The sequence below is a fragment of the Microchirus variegatus genome (genome assembly GCF_963457635.1).
Source record: "Microchirus variegatus genome assembly, chromosome: 13".
Classification (NCBI taxonomy): Eukaryota; Metazoa; Chordata; class Actinopteri; order Pleuronectiformes; family Soleidae; genus Microchirus; species Microchirus variegatus.
The window spans coordinates 17,872,511-17,893,426 of record NC_139814.1 but is presented as its reverse complement, the minus strand read 5'-3'; the positions used below and the strand labels follow the sequence as shown (position 1 = coordinate 17,893,426).

Below are 20,916 nucleotides of genomic sequence, written 5' to 3'. Positions count from 1 at the left end.
AGTTCGAGTACTTTTTCATGGCTTGATGGATTGACCAAAGAGGCACTGATGTTGTCCTACATAACATTGGAGGCAATTTGCACTCAGAGCTGAGCAATTTTTGTTGTCACACATTTCATCATCATTGCCATCATTTACAGAACAACACCAATATAAGCCTGTGTAGAGGAGTTAACTCTGATAAAAAATGATATAGGTGTGAGTGTGAGAGTGGACGGTTGTTGTGTCCCTGTGATGGACTGGCGACCCGTCCCCTTCGACCCTCATGTGGAGGATATAGCGGTATAAGATGTATGGATGGATCCTATAGTTTGAGAAAAAGCAATGCCATCCATAAATAAGTAAGAGAGTCCCATGGTTTAGACATTATTATCTGTTTAAATGGAAGAACCTGGAAAAAAATGTACATGTACTATTTAAAGGGGTCACTGCATTTCCAGCCGTCTCTCCATCATATTGACTGACAGCTCGCTCACAGGGTATCTGCTCCCAATTTACCCTGCACTATCTCACTCAAACAAACATCCCATCTTCAGGAGGTGTAGCTTTTTTGCCGCTATGCTGTGAAAACCATTCCCTGATCAATCAAGGAGTCATCACCCCCCAAAATAATGCAACAGAGAAAGTCCTTCCTCACTCATAGTGTATATTATGTGGGGACTTGCATTGGAATGCAGCAGTTATATAGAACATGTCATGTCATTCACTACAAACCCCTTTCTTTGTGTCTCAAATCAGCTATTGGCATCCTCTTCTTTGTCTCAGTGTAGAGTCTTTCTTAAAATACCAGTTATTATGATAATAATAGGTGAATTTTAGTCAGTCAACCACAATACAAACAAGCCGGTGTCAATACCAGCGTATCTCTAAAAGACAGTCTAGTATACGCCAACTGACAGACTGACTGATAGAAGGTCAGTCCGTCACTCAATTTACTGTCATTTTTCAGGATTTGACAGATAGTGTGGGAAATACCAGAGCATTTTTTGCTGAGTGTGTTTTAAGACATGGGATAAACACAACATATATAGTGACTCTCCACTAAAGGGAATTCAGATGAGCTTCAGGCTGAAGCTGAGGGAGCATCACATTGTCCTGAGGCTCCCAATGACCAGGAGCAATAAAAACTTGCAAACTTGCAAAGTCAAACTCCAAAACATTTAGGAAACGTAACACCGAGGCATGTTTGTACTAGTTCTGCTTGCATTTTTAATGAATGAGAAGCAGACCGATGCAGTTCCAATGCCATGAACATTTTTGCTCCATTGCCACACGGTATTGCTGTTCCATTCAGATGACGTGGGCTAGTTGGCCTGTGGCCCTGGCTATGCATGGTTGAGTCAGCCATCAGAAGGCAAACGATGTGCTGGATTTCTCTCAGATTTACTTTACATTTCTGATAGCCCAGTGCTCTACACTCTACACTACAGAACTGAGAAAAAGAAGCCAGGAGTCAAATGGATGACAGTGTGCTGCAGGGAGACTGTGGATTATACTGGCTGCGGGCCTATAACAAAGCCTGGAATTAGAAGCCACGATCTTAACATTATATGTGCAGCCATGCCGCAGGTTAAGTGACGGAAACTATGTTTAGTTAAAGTCAAGGGCACCCGTTTGTAATGCTAACCGCCCCTGTAACTGCAGGAGGGGGGGGGGGGATATCATTTGTTAAAATGACCCAAAAAACGACCCTGTGTCACCACTACTTTTGACATAAAATGTACTGACGCGAAATGTCTCTGGTTATTACAGATATGTGCAAAATTGAGGTGTTTTAAATTGTAAGCGAGAGTTTGTCTCACACATTTTTTTTTCCAAGAACCCTTTGGGGGATTTTAGATGAGGGGGAGGGTGTGTGTGTATGTGTATGTGTATGTGTGTGTGTGTGTGTGTGCAGACAGGATGCAAAATCCAGCAAACATGAGATGGCTGAGTAATGAGGAAAGCAGATGTGTCTGTGGCATCCAAGCTTCCTCTTCAGCACTTTTTCTTTGCAAGGTAAAGGAAAAACAAACAAAAAAAGAGTTTGAAGAAAACTGATCTCAGATCAGCACAATGTTCAGACATTACTTTGGATGAATGATGTGCATGTAGAAGATAAAAAAAAAACCACTATGCCGCTAGAAGGCTTTTAAATGCCAGTGGGATTAAACGCAAGCCACAAAGATTTATAGTAACAACTCAACCACATTATGGCCTGGCTTTAAAAAGGAAAATCAGCATTACTTTTGTCTGGAGCTGTACTATAGTAGTTCAAAAGTTTTATTTTGTATTTTATTTCATCATCATCATCATCATCATCAAAACGACAAAAACTAAACACAATATCTTATATAAAGGCTGAGTAAATAGAACTTCAATGATCTGATAATGAAGTGTCTCTCATCTACTTTATCCTGTAGTACTATGATGATCCCATAGGGACTGCATGCCTATTGTGCACAGTAATGAAGTTGCATCTTAATATTCATGGGTTTGTTTAATAAATCCATTCCCATGTATTGTGTAAAAGCCTGGTGTACACACTGCACCATAAAGTTTTACTTCACAAACTCCTTCCTTTGGTCTCAGTAAACACCAAACACGACCACACACACTACCACAAAACACACGCAGGAGCTTACTTACCTTCAACTACTGATAAATCCACAGATGTGCGTCCACATTAATCCACAAAATTAGCACACGTATGTATCCAAGGACCAGATTGCGGGGGAAAACACAATCACATGTAATCCGCTGGGTTTCTTCAGTCTGCTTCACTTTTTTCCCCTTTGAGGCAGCTTCCACTGAGAAAGAAAAGAAGGAAAAAAAGTTTGTTGAAGATTGTCCGTGTCCAACTTTTCCCCTCCCCTTCTCTCTCTCTCTCTCTCCCTCTCTCTCTGCTGCACAATCCAACTCCCAAATGTCCCCCCTTCACCTCTCTGCGTTCTCTGGCTTTGTTTCTCATAACTTTTTTTCTCTGTCTTTAACTCCCCCCCCATGTCTGTCCTTGTTTCCTTCTCTTTTAAACAGCCCCCACACCCTTTTTCCTCTCCCCTTCTCTCTCTCTGTCCCTCTCTGGGAGATCCCTCAGTGAAATGTGGAGTCCTCAGTGTTGGAAAATGTGCCTGGGGCTAGTCTGTTATCTCTCCACCAAAATCATCCAGGCCTTTACCTTCACCCCCTCTCCTCCTCCTCCTTCACCTTTCACCACTAAATGCACAGTTTACTGTAGGATGAGGACTCCACATGCAGACAGAAACTACGAATTATGGCGGCCCCCGCTGTGTTATTGAGAAGAATTTACTCCATTAAAATGAATGAACTTACTTATCATACTTACCTTGTGATTGAAGTGCAGGTCCACAGCTTCCATATTGTTTTATCACTGGGTTTTATTGCTTCCAATCCATAAAGTGGGCTCAGTTGCAGCCCCTGACCATTCAGAAACATTTGTCTTAATAGCTGCATAAATCCCACCTTTATTGTCAGTAAGTAAATAGTTCAGGAGGCAAATAAACATCACGTTGGTCTGATTTATGCATGCATCGCTGCTGCTGTGGTTTGATATGGGCCGAGGAGTGCTCACATCTTGGAGATATTTGTTTTGGTCCTTCTGTCAAAAGGTCAGCCTCTCTACCGAGCGGTTATCTTTCAATTTCTCTTTAGCTTTAACCGCTACCTTGTGGAAAGAAAGAAGTATAAATAACTTTTAATAAGTGCACAGCTGTGACAACAGCCTGGCGCGCGTCTTTGACTCGAGTATAAAAGGAGCAAGACGGAAGTTCATGCTGCATTAGTGACTTTTGCAGCTGTCCACCTTTGTAACCTTTGGGGAACTCTGTGACCTAACAGCCGACAGGAAACAGGGCTATTTAGGTGTGTTTGTATGTGTATTTTCAGGTATAAACACCGACATTTTCAGGACCAGTAGTCCAGATCAAAGCTAGGTCCTTCACTTTAGGCTGAAAGTAAATGGAAGTAAGTGAGCGTCCTTAAAAGACAGCTGGGGAAAAGCACGTATATGTGTTTAATATGAGAAGGTAACTCTTCATAATTGAAGAATAAAGGCTGTAACATTTTAAATTTAATGTTTGAATATTTTAATACAACTGAATTAAGCAGAGCATTGGTGTTTAAGACTCTAATTTATGTGATTTGAATTTTTCTATTAGTGTCAAGTGTCAAGCACACCTCCTTTTTTTCCCCATGTTCACAAATCCAGGCAGACAATTTAAGCATGTGCCATTTCCACTCCATCACATGAATCTGAATCTAAATGGGTGATTACTGAGTTTTATCCCCAGGTTGTTAAATAACTATACTTTGGAATCTAGTCCGTCTGTCCTGAGCCCCTTAAATAAGACAAGCCCAGACAGACACACACAATCCATATGCAACAAATGTGACCTTTGTGACTACGTGTCTACCAAATTTTGGACAAATTCATCAATCAAAAAGGGAAAAAGCTAAACCCACACAATGCTGTGGGAGATTTCATCATAAATTACGATAGAACTGTTGCCTCTGTGTTACCTCACAGCAAGAAGGTTGCCAGCTCTCATCCCCGTCCAGGCCTTTCTGTGTGGAGACTTTTCACATAATGATAGCTTTTGAGGTTCTTGTTGATCTGTCACACACACAAGAAACAGTTTCACATTGAGGAGAGCAGGGAGAGATCATTTAAGTGCATACAAACAGAACATGTATGAGCCTGGGTCATAGCACTGGGTCCCATTTTCAAGAGAATCCTGATCAAATCGTTATAGGCACTTTTATTTTCATATAACCTGCACTTAAATTGAAGTTGTACTTTGTTTTTAAGATGGATTAACAAATGCAATCATGCAAAGTGACTGGCAAACATGATAGTAAACATGGTATGTAGTTATGACATCTATAGTTTGTCTTTTGGATTTTCTGTATAGATTAATGCATACTAGGCACTATTAGGCAGACATGGAAGGACAAACTTCTTAACTGCAATATAGGTCGTTTTCAGAAGCACTGGTCATGCATGAATGTCTTTCTCCCGCACAAACACGGCCTCACATCTATTGCTGCTTTTCAAACACTTCACTTTATCAGCTTCATTAAATATCAACGATTAAGATGCAGAGATAAATCGCTAACGGCGGAGTGGTCTGCTTTGAAGTGATCTGTTTAAAACTTAACCAATGTATATAATTGTGCATAATAATCGCTCGACCTTTCCTTCAAAGGTGCTCCAAGTGTCTGCATGCAAGTGTAGGGAAGAGAGATAGGACTGACAAGAAAGATGCAATTATTTTGAGGATCTCTCTCGTATACATGAAAGGATACAGTTTCAGAGGCCTCCCTGGAGCTGCACGTGGGTAACAGATTTGTCTTCTCCTCTACTACTTCATAGCTCCTCAACAAGGAAATCAGGCCACGCAGTAGCATGTTGACTACAGTCTCAGTGAGAATTGATGTAAATGCTCCAGTTCATACAAGTGTGAGCTATTCATATCCACGCCTGGTGGGACTAAATTGTGATGACAACCCCAAGAGACGTGATCATAAATGCTTCATCATAAAAATGGTGGGAAACAAAAAAAACAATGAAAATAAATGATTGGGATGAAGGAGCAACCCCGGTGATATTGTGATGAAGGCAAGGTAAGACAGCTTTATTTGTATAGCACATTTCACATGGGGCAACTCAATGTCTTCTGCTTTAGCTTCTTCCTTTTACGGGTCGCCACAGTGAAGCATTTTTTTCCACATATTTGATTTGGCAAAGATTTTACACCGGATGCCCTTACAGACAAAATACTCTTATCTAGCTGGGCTTGGTACCAGCAGCAGGACAACACTGGATGTGGCCTTCCCATGGCTGGGTTCTATGTGTTTTACTTCAAAACAAACAAAAAAGAAAAGTTAATCAAAACCCGATCATCAAAAAAATAAAACACTGAAAAATAGTACAGAAGAGTACAGAAAAATAGAAAGAGCATAGAATATGAAATGCAGAGCCTTATGGAAATAAGGGTTTGCAATGAAATCGACCAAATCTCACATCACTGTCTGTGAGGTTGGTGAACAAATTGACAGAGGAGACATGAGGGTTCAAAACTTGACCTGATTTGGTCTAAGTTTTACAGACTTGGTGTGTGTGTGTGTAAATACCGTGTGCAGGCATATGTGTGTGCATGCGATGGTGCGATCAATTACAATCACACATATTGTGCACGGTGGGTGGTTTTGGCTGTGTTCCAGCGCTCAGCAGGGGAGCATCTCTGAAAAGGAGGATCAATGAGCTAGTCAAGCAGCATCATATGGTGGTCTGAAAATGTTCCATGATTTACGAGATGCGAGGCCTCGCTCTAACCAGCTTTATTCTGTCAGCATTCACAAGTTTTGCCTCACCTTCTGTTCAACTAGAACTCTGCTCTGTCCCCCTTTTTTTTCTTAACTGCACATGCTCCATACTAGGGAGAACACTTTCGAAAATAGAGTCGATCTTCTACATCTAAGCTTTCTTCGGTGTCTTTAATTAAAAATGAGCAGAAGGAACATCCAGTCTTATTGTAGATGTGGATTTACAGCTGAGCCTTCTGCTGCTAAAAGACATGTCACAGCACAGGCAGTGTGTTCCAGGGAGTTTCGAGTTGTTGCACTTGTTGGACAACCCTCTAGAGTAAACACCATGACTGGCCACTGTCTGTCATACAAGCAAGCTGGGCTCCATATGGCTGTTTAAATGTACGTACTTCCATTATTCGACTCGCCATCTTCGTTCTAGTCCGCACCTTCTGCATCCTACCACCTTCACCTCGATCACCCATGGCTGGAGACGCTTTAATGGTGGACTTTTCGCTTGTATCCCTCCACTCTTGCCCTCTTCAGGATCTCTCATTACTCCTTCTTTCCCTCAGTAACTATGTGAGGAGCAGAGAGTGGATGGATCCTGGCAGTGTCTTTATTGGTTCAGTTATTTCCACTGCATGCTCCCGTGCTCCCCTAAGAGGATGAGGGATGGCACAGGAGCAGTAAAAGAAGGAGAGTAGATGAGATGCATGGGAAGACAGAAAAAAGTATAATATACGAAAGAGAGAGGTGTACTTTGTCTTTCTTTTTTTTAAAGTCACCTTTGAGTTGAATCGGTGAACCCATTCACATACATTGTAAACGTCTGATACACATACACACACTGAGGAGAAGATGGAGCCAGTGCACCAAGTGACTCAAGATGAAGGAGTGGATTCTATTTCAAGCATGAGTGCCGAAATAAATCAGTCAATCAATAAGGGAAGACGTAACCACAAATGCTTGTAAATGGGTAGTCACGCAAAATACAACCTAACACGCACCAGTGAATTAGCGTGAGGGACTCCTGTTTAGATTGTCATTAAAAGCTTCGGTACACTGTTGTGTACCACTAAATTGCTTAATACCCAACACTGGCTCTCGTTGACCGATAATATAACCAAGGCTTTAGCTTAGCATGAATAAAACAGTATGTGCGTGTGTGTGTTTTTGTGTGTGTGTCGAGCTCCTCAGTTTCCCAGGTCTGCATTATTGCTGCAATAAGCCACGGAATAAACTAAAACTACCAGGCAGTGAGCTGAAACGCTCCCAATGCTGCAACAACTGAACTTACAACATCGCCACGCACTTCCGATTTAAGACTGGAGCAGGCCATCGTAATACGTTACTAAAGTCTAATTTGCCGGTTGTGACATTAGGGAGGAAGCACAAAATAGAGCACAATAAAAGGAAGGAATGGAATCCATAAAGAAAAGAGCGAAAGATGGTCACTGAGGGAGACGGGGAAGGAGGCTAGAGGAAGATGAATAGGGAGTACGTCTGCCACATCCTGCGTCATGATGACAACCATGTGGAGCTTATTTGGCCAAGTGACACATATTCCAACAACAGCACTTTATTTTCCCCCCGTCCTTCCTCTCAGTCTTTCCATCCAGAATAAAGGTTCGGGAGGCAGGGGAGGGGTATGGGTCTGGTGTGGAATTATGCTGACACAGGCTAATGAGAAAGAGAAGAGAGGGGGGAGAGACACAAAGACACACACACACACACACATACATACAAGGAAAGAGAGAGACCAAAAAGTTGTGGAGAGTGATGAAGGGAATACAGTAGCAGCTGTAGTTTTCCACTGGAGTTTGGAAAGAGTGAGTCTTCCTTACTTGGAGGCCAGAAAGCTTGTGTAGTCACGTGATCACCAGGCCACGTTATTCAGAGGTTTATGGGGGCCTACTGCTTCTAGGACTTTGGAAAAGCAATTGTTCTTCCTGCCAGATTTTCCAAACATGTTGCATAAACCTAACATGATTCTCACAGCCTGAATGTCAAATGTGTATAGGACATAAAAAATGCAACACTTTTTTCAGTTTATCTGCAGCAACTCTCCACATCGAAATAAATCAGATATTTTAAACAATGTGCGTATGCTCTGTTAATGTCGTTTTAAGCAGAAGTTGAAATCAGATACTGGTCTATGCCGGATATAGTTCTTTCTGGTTCAAGTATTGCTCTCATTTAATTCAGTTTCACTCTCATAAACGAAGGAGCGACTGAGTAATAACTTTTTGATGGTAGGCATCAATATAAGGCAGTATGTGGGAGCCAAGCCATACATTCACTCAGCTCTCTCAGAGAACTCAAGAAGTGATGTTGTTAGTTCAAGGGCTGGCGACGGCCAACGGAGTATTAAAACTTGGCCAAGGTTGGCTGTTGACACTTGCCTTCTAATTGCTCAGGGGTTGTGCAGACATGCAATCTGCTTTCAAATGCAAAATTGCACTTTAAGAGATCAGAGAGACACACCTGGAATACATATTAGCATTTAGCATCGCCTGAGATTTTTCCTTCTGTTTATCACTTCACATAGTTTATCCCAGAGGTAAGAGTGTGCAGGGCCCATCCCAAATATGCACCAGCGTTACTACCTGAACACCTTCACATGCAAAAGCACACCCTGCCATGCACCCAGCAGAGGCGAATCTTCATTAGCATGAAGATGACTTTTACAAGACACTATAAAAAGGAAATGGAGGTATCAGCATGTCCTCCAGTGGCTCTGCAGCTAATTACAGCTGCACATAGAGCTCATGTGCAGCACATACCACAGCAAGTATCTGATGGCATCAATACCATCATGCGTCATGCCGTGCATGCTTGCACACATCCACTCGTGCACATTCAAACACACTGGATGTTAATAATCAAATCAATATGAGCAATATCAGCATTGTGTAGCTCAGCTGCTGTCACTGCTGCTGTGCATATGTCCGCTCTTCATGCTCCTTTAACCCCAGAGGGGTTTGCAGTCATTCACTTGTTTCTTGAATTACTACTAAAAAAGTGAAATATGTACAGTCAGTACAGTAGTAAATCAGTCCTGAGACAAAGACCTTTAGGCTAATCATAAGGTCTGCAAGGTAAAAGAAGCACACCAGAAGTTCAGGATACTTCTGGCAGCCGATGGTGGCAGGTGTAATGAAGTCTTTGGCTCATTAACATAGGGCTCAGGCAGTGGCCTCGTGCTGTCCCTCCCAGGCTCGTTATCTCAACAGCAATACACCACATACATGGCTAATTGGCTGCAACACACAATAAAACATTCAACATTTTGAGCGATCATTAGAGCAGGTTTATTTTTTAAGCTTGCTAGCATGTTATCAATAGGTCCGCTATTAGACTGGTGTCAGTTCACCTAATATCTCAAGCGTAATGTTTGAAATGGAATGTGACGGGGTTATTAGGGGCAATGTTGTCCAGGACCGTCTCAAGAGCAACATTATATATTGTCGAGAGTTTATAACACAACCAGTGTTGACAGAAACATCACATCTGTCTACTGTCGCACTTACATGACACTTTTCTGTATCTTCTGCATTAATACATGCAATGAAAAGGAAAATACGTTGTAGAAGATGTTGCGCAGAAGGAACTAAATTGCATCAAAGCCCCATTGTCTGACATTAATTTATTGTTGTCAGAGAAACATGCGTCATGTTGCCATGTCTTTTCCTTTCTGTTAGACTCCTGTGACTGTCGAGGCATAACAGATTGGATTTGAAAGTAGGTTGGACAGACAAGCGAGCTAATTTTACTTTTACTCTCCTTTCATTTTTACAAGTAAATAATAACTTTTGCGATTCTTATTTTTTGTGTAAATGACAGATTGTCAAATAATGTGCACTACGACTGACAAGTGAAGCCTGCGGGGCAGGGGTGCTAAGCAGTAACGATAGGCATCTTGCTACTTCTGCGTCGACTTTATAAGGTTATTAGATTTGTTGGGAGTAAAATCACATGATCACCCACTTTACCTCCAAAATATCTGCTTTATGTGACAACTAATTCTCCATTCATGTGAACATCTGCTGAACTACCACCACTTTCTGATCTTGTGATGTGTTTTTTTTCCTGATTTTCAATCTGGGAAGAGTGCACTTGTGCTCCTAGGGAGACATAGTACGGCTGATTCATCACCTAAGCATTCTGTTTTTAATGTGTCTCAACAGATTGTATATGTAGCACTTGTCAGGAAATCTCATGGGCCCTCTCAACCAAGCAATCCTTATGACTTAACATGACCTCAGGAACCAAATCTGGAACTAAAAGGCTCTTACTGCATCTTTAAAGTTTTGGTTTTCCTCTCATCTCTTAAACCTTGGAGGTAATAATTTGTCACCATCTCCACTGGAAGCTAATGGGATTTACTCATTTGTAATGCTGCTGTGTACTCAGCAGCATTTTCAGCCCTGCTGTGACACAACAATATCAGCCTGTCACTCAGTCTGTCAGTCTTAAACTTTGGTCCAGACCATACCATCCTAATAGATCACTTTGCTGATGCACAATGCAGACTTATTTGTGGTTCCCATAGTCTATGAGACTAGAATGAAAGGCATAGCCTTCAGTTACCATGCTCATCTTCTGTGGACACAGCTCCCAGTGTTGGTTCTTGAGGTGGACACCCTCTTTGTATTTAAAGTTATCCATCCAGATATTAAACCATCCTTTTGGATGAAATGAAATCCCTCAGTTGATCTTTCTTTTTCTGCTAGTTTGTGCCTTTCCTCTCTTTTGCAGAAAGAGAAAAAGGCTGCTCTTACTTGTGCTGAACATTTAACTTAATAAATAAAGCGTTTCTTTAACTTTTCTTGTTACACAGTTTTACACCTGCTCTTGCTCTCACTTTTTTGTTACCCCACCTTCCCTCTGTCCCCGATTTCTTTTCCTTTCACTTCTACTACTTGAGGCACATGGCAGAACATTTTGAGTCTGGTTCTGCCAAGGATTTATTGTTGTTGAAAGGGAGTTTTTTTTCTCTCTCTACTGACACAAAGTTTTGTGAACTGTTGGGTTCCCCATTCCCCATCTCTTCCTTCTATCTAATAATGTAAGGTATCTGCCTTTAAGTGCCTTGAGATCATGTGTAATAGGATTTGGTGATAAATCAATAAAATTAGATTTGATTTGACTCTATTACATCAGGTGAAATTTTCAATTGGTCCAAATCTACATGATTTTCCTGTACTGAAACCCTGCGTGTGGATGAACAAAACAAAGAATCCGTCTTTGAGGAACTGTAGACAAGTGGTAGCAGCAGGAGATGGATTATTTTAGCATCTGCCCATTTGTACTCTCTCTCTTACACCCTCTCTGCCTCCTTCATATGCATCAGTGATTTTCGCAATTAGTTTAGATTAGCCAGACCCCACTGCGGAGAAGCCAGTCGCAGAACTGGCCCTCTGCAGCAGATAGGTCAGCAGGTGATGCTTGAAGACTTCTCAGTGTCAGTGTAACTCACTCAGGCAGATCCATTCAGCTAAGACCATCTGACATTAAAGAGCTGTTATTCTCCAGCGACCGTTTTCACTCGCATTGTCCCCATCATGATGAGTCTCAGAGGGTTTAGTGCTGACCTCTTCACCCCTGCAGAGAAGATATGCCCACTATTAGCGCCTGAGATCAACGATACTGTGAGACAGAGAACAAGGAGGGTGCAAATAGAGAAAGACGGATAGAGAAAGAGAGAGAAATACAGAGAAAAAGAGACTGTTCCACATCAAGTCATAAGCTGATCGATTCCCTCCTAACAGGGCTTCATAGCATTGATTGTAGTGTAAGTAGCTGCCTTGCTGTGGCTTATACTGAAGCCCACACACCACTGCTGCAATGGCCCACTGCTATAGAACGAAGGGTGGCTTTTAATACTTGAAGCATTTTCTATTATTTTGAATGTTTCCCAGCCTTGATAATACAAGCATATCCTCATATGTACACTTTCATAAATTTACTGAGTAAACAATTTGCCACACCTCACAGGAGTCTGAACCATACAGGGGGCCTATTATCATTACAAGTGCTCATCCACTCACTCTTGTTTGTTGTTTTCAACTGAGGCTTGTGTTTGTGTGTCCTTTGAGCCAGACACTTGAAGGGATTTTCTTGGTTTATGCTTGCATCACACACAAAAACAACAACAACACAAAATCCACACAGTCAGGAAGATGAGCAAAAGATAAGAGGGGAAAGACAGGAGTGAAGTGAAATGCAGGTCAGGCCTTGAAAGATTACAGCATGAAGGTGGTCTAGGCGGCGCAGCTAATTATGCATGACATTACTGAATAAGCTGTTCTGCTTGCTACATTTTATTAAGGGGAGTAAGAGGCTGAACACCTGAATTCATTATTCATTGATTTGAATGGATATTTAACAGTGAAAAGATATGAAAGAGTGGCAAAAAAACTTTAGAAATCCTGTATTTATGGGCAATCAAATTCCATCCATTCATCCATCTTCTACCGCTTTATCCTCCACATGAGGGTCGCTGGTGCCAATCGCAGCTGACATAGGGTGAACAGGGCCAAATAGAGACAAACAACCATCCACTCTCACACTCGCGCCTACGGTCAATTTAGAGTTTCCAATTTGCCTAATCCCTAAATCTGCATGTTTTTGGATTGTGGGAGGAAACCACAGAACTCGGAGAAAACTCGCACACAAATGGAGAGAAAAAGCCCCTGTTCTAACTGGGTGGCCAACCTGGGTCTTGGCATTCAAATTATTGATTTTAAAATGAAACAACAGGACATTCTTTTATGTGTGACCACCAACAAGATATTTGAAATGATATACAACACACAGCGAAAGAAGGGGACAAAGAATACATTTCTATGGGCTTAATGCTTACATGCAGGTGAGAATTCAAGACAGCTTTGCCCTGTTTACCCAGCCAACAAGGCAATCCAGCTTTACAAATAACTACAAATGTTGAACACAGCACAGTCCCCTGCGCCAGGGTTAGAAGGAATCAGTGAAAAGGGTTTTGTTTTGTGAAAAGCATTGATTCAGACTTCCAGCTGAGTGAGTTGTGATTCTAATCCGATCATTTGTTCTCCCTCTCTTCTTGCAAAGCACTTGCCAAATGTGTTAATCTACCCAAATATGCCATTTTCTTCCACACTGCTGTGTGATAAGACCCCCATGACTTGCAGTCCTAGATATAAGAAGGAACGTGCATCACAACGCAAACACACTTTAACTCAAACCCCTCTGCTGGAGTGAGCTTTGAGAGCAGCTGCTTTTTTGCAGCGCTGTGTTGCCAGTGTGAATTAGAGAAAGGGATGCTCTGCCTCCTCTAAATGTTTCATGATGTTTACCAGGCTGTTTGTTCTGAGAGCAGATCAAGGGCAGACCACTCCCACTGGCACCCACCAAAAGAGAAAAGGGGGGGCATAAAAACAAGGTGAATAAATGAGTCTTTATATGACCTGATTGATGGATAGCTCTGATAGATGGATGCAGACATGCATTACAGCAGGATCACACCTAATCTAATTTACAATGCATATGCACCGCTGCTTATTGTGGTTAAGGCAGTCTATGCTGTGCTAAGATCTGTTTACCTCCATTCTAACGAAGTAACATCATTAGGTGGTGGTAATCGATCACGTGTTTTCATTAAGAAATACTTTTCTGGCAGCTGGCCACATAAACAATATTCAGCAGATGCATGTATTGTCAGTGCAAACATGAAGAAGAATTATCTCAATGAACATCAGTAGTCTCAATAAACTCAAGGGATGCAATTAGTGAAAGCAAAACAGTCTGAAGGTAATGTCAGAGCTGACAGGCCCTGCAGAGTGGTGGTGCTTTGTCAAAGGACAAAGAGTAGTAAACCTTGATAGATGGAACGCGTGAGAACGCCACTCTCTACAAGAACTCGACAAATACATAACGAAACGAATCAAGGGCAAAGTTATGAAATTTACATGACTCGCCATTAAATCATCGCAGAGGGAGAGGTGATAGATGGCGGGGTGGATTCAGGAATACACAAGGACAGTTGAAGACCGTCCACCTACAATATGTCTCAATACATCACCTGGTGGGAGACAGTAAACACGCATGAAAAAAAAACGAGAAGAAGATGAATAGAGTATGTTATAGCTGTGCTTGCCTGTCAAAGCAGAAATAAGGGAATGATGGTTAAAAAATGTGTTGCAGGACTGCCAAGCACAATGTGGACCGTCAGGATAATATGAGGATAGTAGGATTCAGAAAAATCCAACTTGAAGATTCAATTTAAATTCAATTCAAACGTCATTAATTCCACTAGGGAGAGAAGCAAGGTAGCAGCAAGTAATTGATGAGAAGCATATTCACTACCGATTTATTCCTCCACAGGAGGGTTGTGGGGGGCACTGATTCCAATCCCAGCTGACATAGGGACACTGTCCATCACAGGGCCACATAGAGAAAAACAACCATTCACTCTCAATTTAGAGTGTCCACTTTGCCTAATCCCAAATGTGCATGTTTTTGCACAGTGGGAGGAAACCAGAGAACCTGAAGAAAACCCACGCACACACAAGGAGAACATGCTAACCCCACGCAGAAAGGCCCTTGTTCTGACCAGGACGTGAATCAGGGTCTTCTTGCTGCAAAGGCAAGAGTGCTAACCACTACATCAACCACGTGGCCCAAAAGAAGCATAATAAAAGAATAAAAACAATAAAAAGCAACAATTTAAAAGTACCGACAGTGTACTGTCTGACAGCTGAAGTAAAAACTGCTGGGATAGTGTGGACAATTTTATCAAATTACATGCAATATTTAATTGCAAGCGTCTCACCACCTGGCACTAAAGTTGAAGAGCTCATGGTTATGACAAAAAAAAAACTATGGTGAAGATTGCGTCAGTGACTTGGTTATGTGATTTGTTACGTGATTTTAACATAAGATTTTGACCAACTACTAATGGTAGCTTCATATTTAGTGGTGTCGATCTTACTATCTAACGCTCAGACATTCAGCCATTTTGATGAAACTTGAAGAGACTGAATGGCAGCATTGGATGTGATCCACACATGGGGAAAATCTCCCAGCATTAATTCCCCTCAGAAGGTTGTCCCTACCACCTAAGCCTCACCTCACCTCTGCTGTACCATTCATAGAACAGTGGGTCCAAGACGATGGGCCATTAAGTGAAGTGGCACACATACTGCATGTTCCACCCTCCTGCTTTTTATCTCCTATGGAACAATGAAGAGTGACGCATTAATATTCTACATGTAGCCTTATCGCACTGTTCCTGTTCTTTTTCTTAAGCTGAGGTGTTGGGCAAATATTTCCTCCCGAACTCATTTTTCATCATTCTCAAAAACCAACCCTGTGCCTCTCCTTCCCCTGCTCTTCACATGGCGTTTAAGACGATAATTGACATTCTCAGACAAGATCAGAGCTGACCTGGAAGCGAGCAGGGGAGCGATTAGGCGGTGGCAGGCTCACAATGCCCCCGCTGTTCTGCGGGTAATTACACCCAGGGCACGGAGATCAGCTGCTGCTTATTGAATTCATATCAAATAAAACTCAGGAGAAAGTACCAGCTATAGTGTAACAATCCCACCATCCAACCACCCTCCCCACATTATGGGTTCATCCCTCCACCCTGCAACCCCCCTGCAGCTCATCCATAGCCCAGTTTCTTCTAATTCACTTACTTATTCTGTCATATCTGCTCTTGCATCCATCCCTTTTATTCTCGCTTTCCTCTCCGTCTCCATCACCCACATCGAAATCTGATTCTGGACCACTCTTTGTCCATTTACTCTCTTATTCCTCCCTTTTCACCTCATCAAACCTCTGGAGTTGTGATTCTGCATCTTTATTGGCTTCTCTAGATGCTATACTTCCCTGAAAGCCGATGTCAGTGTGTTATTCCCCAGTGTAAAAGCTTTTCCTACTGCCGCCACTGCTGTTTGTCCTCACCTGGCCTTTTCCTCTTGCTATTTTTCTCACACTACAGCCTCCATTTCATTCTTTTCATAATCATCTCTCTCTCTCTCTCTGCATCCAGCATTGACTCCATTCCTTACAAAGGTCATAAATGATGGTGAGGAGAATACATAGCATTCAGTGGTGTCCTGCTGGTCTAACAGCTGGATATTACAGGGTTTTTTTGGATTGTTTTTTTCTACTTCATCTCCAGGATGTTAAGACTACATGCAGTTATTTTGTCTGTTGCACTGCCGCAGTTTGTCCCTGCTTCGGGAGTTCTGCTGCTTGCCACTTGGGGGCGATATGACCATATGCTTCCAGTTAGTAACTGCTCTGCAATTGCAGGTCCTCATTCCCTGCTGCACCTCATACACAGTCCAGAATCTCTGGGTCGCTGCACCATCCCATGGGCTCCCTCTTCTTACTCATTTTTTTCCCCCTCCTTCTCTCCACTCCTCCATTACCGCTTCATGCAACCTAGTACTTCGTAGATCAGCTGCGATAAAAACAGACGCCAGATTGAAATGTCAGAAGCGTATCTCAAACTGCCAGAACATTAACCTGCTCACCTTTTAGAGCCTTTTTTTTAACCCCTTAGAGGCTGGAGCTAAGAAAGACTCAGGGGCAGGAGCAGAGGAGAAGGAGGACAACGTGGCGAACCAGAGCAGGAGAGGGAGGCAGCATGAACTGCCATTGATTAAGAGCCTTCATAGGTTACACAGAGCAGACAGATATGCCGGCAGGCTGTGGAGAGGAAAACAGGTGGCGTAAGCAAAGTAGACAGAAAATACTCCAGCGGTTAAGGAAGGGAGGGAGTGACAGAGGGAATGCAGGAGAAAGCAATAAGGCAGAGAGACAAGAATGAGCTGTTGAGAAAGAGAGGAACGAGTTTTGACTGAACAACGGACACAAAGCTGAAAGAGCGACGAGGAGGAAGGAGGGGGTGAGAAAGGTGAAAGGCGAAAGGCGACTTAATACTAAAGGAGAGTTAAAAGAGTGAACGATAAGAGTTGGGAAAGTCAGATAATGTGCAGTGATGGCAGCACTGATCTGGAAGGGAGAGTGAGTTGGGATATGGAACAGAGAGAGTAGATATGTGCGACATCCCAGTGGGGACGATTTGGTTGATAATAGGCTGATAAAACCACCGCCTGCTCTCAATGCTTGTCATAAATCTTTCATTGTTGCTCTCGTCTCCTTCATCTTTTTTATCCCCCCACCCCCTGTTTTTCTTCGGTTTTTTTTACTCGTATAGCCATCTCATCGGACTTCAGCCGTACAATACAACTGCCACAGCCGAAACAGGCCAGTGATGCATTTTAAAATAAGCACCACAGTGAGGGGGTGCAGGAAGGAGGGAGGGATCTGGGAAAACAATTGGGTGAAGCTGTCTTCCTGCCAGCAGCTGCAAAGCCACCTCTTCAAGAGTCAAAGTGGATATGACTGAAATGAGCCGTGTGGAGCCTTGAGGATTATTTGCAAATAGGTTGAGAGGCATAAAAGGGGAAAAACAAAAGGTATTGAGGGCATCCTTGACTTTGACATGCAGAACTATATGTTAATATTGTGTAACCTGATGAGTTGCTGAGCCGCATCACTACTCCAAGTCTCATAAATCTCTGCACCCCGTTGCGCTTTCACCTGTCCTTTTTGAAGATCCTCCTCTTCATTTCCACCTACACTGCTCTACTTCACCTCTACCCCTCCCTCCCTCCTTCTCTCATCCTCCGCCTCCTCGTGCCTATCTCTTTGTTGCCTCCATGTCTCCTCTCCCTTGACGCGACCATAAATCACAAGGACTGAGAGGGTCTTGTTTGTGTTGGGGGGTAATTATATGTACCTTATGTAAGCTCTCAGGCCATGATGAATTAGCTGCCCTAAATAGGCCACTCCTGACTGACACAGGTGACACAAGCAGCAGCCACCGCCGTGACTTATCGAAACCTTGGAATTGGTGTGAGAAAAAAAAGTACAGAAATAAGAAGCAGATGTATAATCAGTGAGTCTCGATGTCTTTTCTCCTCCCCAATGCCAGACCGCAAAATATCCTTAATGTTACTGGGGGAAAAAACGTGTGATTTTCTACCATGACACTCTCACAAAGCAACTCTCGGCAGCAGCAATATTAAACCGAGCACATGGGTATCATGAGATGAAAATTAATGTTTTATTGAGCAGCCCTCAGTAGTGTAAGTGTAATTGGAAAAGCCTCAACTTGAAATAAACGTGCCTCGTAATAAAACTGAATTATTTTGCATTGCAGCTGGTTCATTTCCATCTATAGGTTTGGCTTTCAGCCAAGAGATCACTTAAACAACCGAATTTACGTAGGCACTGGGGTCAGTCGCAGTCTGAACTTTTTAACCACGTTTTAGTTTTACTGCAAAGTTGAACGTGCTTGGAAATTTTTTGAACATATCCATTGTGCAAAATCTAAGCCAAGAAATGTCATAGAGCAATTGGTACCTGCTACAGACACAGAAAGCATTGCACTTTTCAGCAAAACCTAATTTTTATTTCTATCCTACCATCACTATCAAACTGCCTATTGTACTTCCCAGATATCTGAATGCTATGTAAAAATTTAATTTTAAAAACACTTTAAGCTGTGCTGGTTTTTGAACTTAATGTATTGTAATGTATACAATAATGTATTACCTTGAAAAGAAAAATAACTAGTCTGTGACTTGCCTTGTTTGTCTGCAGCATTAATCGATCGTAAGTGGCTATTCTAAGAGGTCGTTGGAGGTTTTTAGTGCCAGAGAAAAGGTAGATGCATGTGATGCTTCTTAATAGCTGTGACTTTAGTGAATTAGCATCCATGGCCTCTTGCAGAGGGTAAAACATTTGAAACATAGAGTGAGACGCTCATTGAATCAGGGCCAAGAAAAGAAGACTCCAGTCTGCCCGTAATGGGATTTAAACAAAGACGGAGGTAGTCTAAAGTAGAATGTCTCTTTAGCCCATGTTCTGTCCACTCCATGCCAGCCATTGTCAACCCTCAGCTGACAAGTGATGTTCAGTGTGTTCCAAACACCATGACAGAATGCTCTATCGTTTTGTGTCAGCCGGCCAGACAGCGGCAAACGGGAGAGAGAGAGCGAATAATGTGGCTGAATATGAAATGAGGGGACAAGGGCCGTTAGTGAGGGCAGGGAATAACGGAAGTAGAGAAAATACATTTATCTTCTGGCATATGAATAATCTTTTTGCAACACCACCCTCCATTCTCCCGCCATACTTCCATGCATAATATTTGTTTTCATTGCTGGCAAAGGTGCCTGTGAATAGCAGTGAGTGAGATGCACAAGAAGAAAAGAGAAAGGGTGAGAGAAAATGCCTTTCAGGGTCAGATAGCACCTGGACATGTTGAAGAGATACAGCACACATGGTCACACACAACTGTATACACACACACACACACGCACACCGTCAGACATTCCCAAATGCAGCAAATCCGACTTGTATTTATGATTCTCCTGATGGTCACCATGACAATATGACACATGGCCGAAATGCTTCAGATGCCAGCCATCTACTCACACGCACACACACACATACTGTAGATTCATACACCCAGTCTGACACGGAGGTCAGGATAATATATTTGTGAGCGCAATTATGTGCTTGGTATGTGTGTGTAAGGGACAGATGTTAGTGACTTTGTCACTGTCATTCGCCCAGTGTTAAATCTGTTTCATTTTACCTTGAGGATGGATCTCTCCTCTGCCCTGTCTCCTTGGCTGTGGCACCTCTGTTCCTCATTGTCTCCCCCCCCCACACACACACACACTCCCATCATTCCCACACACACACACACATCATTTCTTCTTGTCTCATTGGCACAGGCCTGGTCTCTCAGTGGAGGTGTGTGCACATCCAGCTGGTGAGTGTCATGCTCTGCTGCTTGGTACTGCTCAGTAATGGCCGCGGTGGCCAAAAGAGCAGCTGGACACACACACACAGACAAACACACACAGGGAAGTGGAAACTATTCCCAGAGACTCACTATTCATTCCCCTCATTACCATATTGCCAGTCTCTGAGAGAGAACAGGGCCAGGTGGTGGGGAAGGAGGGTGGTGTGCGTGTGCGTGTGTGTGTGTGTTGGGGGAGGTTTCACCCTGAAGCTCCATCCAAGCACCTTGGACTAGCTTTCACTGCTATGACTAATGGCACATTTCCATTTCCATCAAACCACAAAATGCCACCGGAGTAAAGGTTTAAGCCTGAACTTACAATTGCTGGATTAAAGCCTGAACTGCCAATACAGTAGCCACCGCAACAGCTCCGACAACAAATCCATCTTAGTTACAAGTGTCCCAGCTAATGTCCACTCTGTGCAGACTGTCTCACCAGCCTGTTTGGGAGATGCTGGAAGGAAAGCAGTGTGGCAAAAACCCCATACATGGCACTGTGCGGGTCAGTAAGCAAACACAGAAATTCCTGCTCTGCTCAGAGATTTCTGCACTGTAAAAATTCTGAATTTATTACATCTAAATTGCATCATAAATCTGACTGCAGTGATTCTCAAAACCTACAGCTTTTAGGCAATGGCTCACTGCTGGCTCCATGCCTGAATCCTTGTAAGGATGGGTGTTTTGCCCCTTTTATGATCCTACACAGATTAACCTTTGTTGCTGGGTCTATGAAA

General features: G+C 42.7%; 1 protein-coding gene across 1 annotated transcript in view; it reads right to left on the bottom strand.

Annotated features, from left to right (window-relative positions):
- The window catches only part of col16a1 (collagen, type XVI, alpha 1), a 56,578-nt gene extending 53,809 nt beyond the window's left edge, over positions 1-2,769 (bottom strand). Inside the window, exon 1 of the mRNA XM_083900187.1 lies at positions 2,629-2,769. The gene's annotated coding sequence lies outside the window, so the exon portion shown is untranslated. The remainder of the gene's footprint in view (positions 1-2,628) is intronic.
- Positions 2,770-20,916: the final 18,147 nt, after the last annotated feature.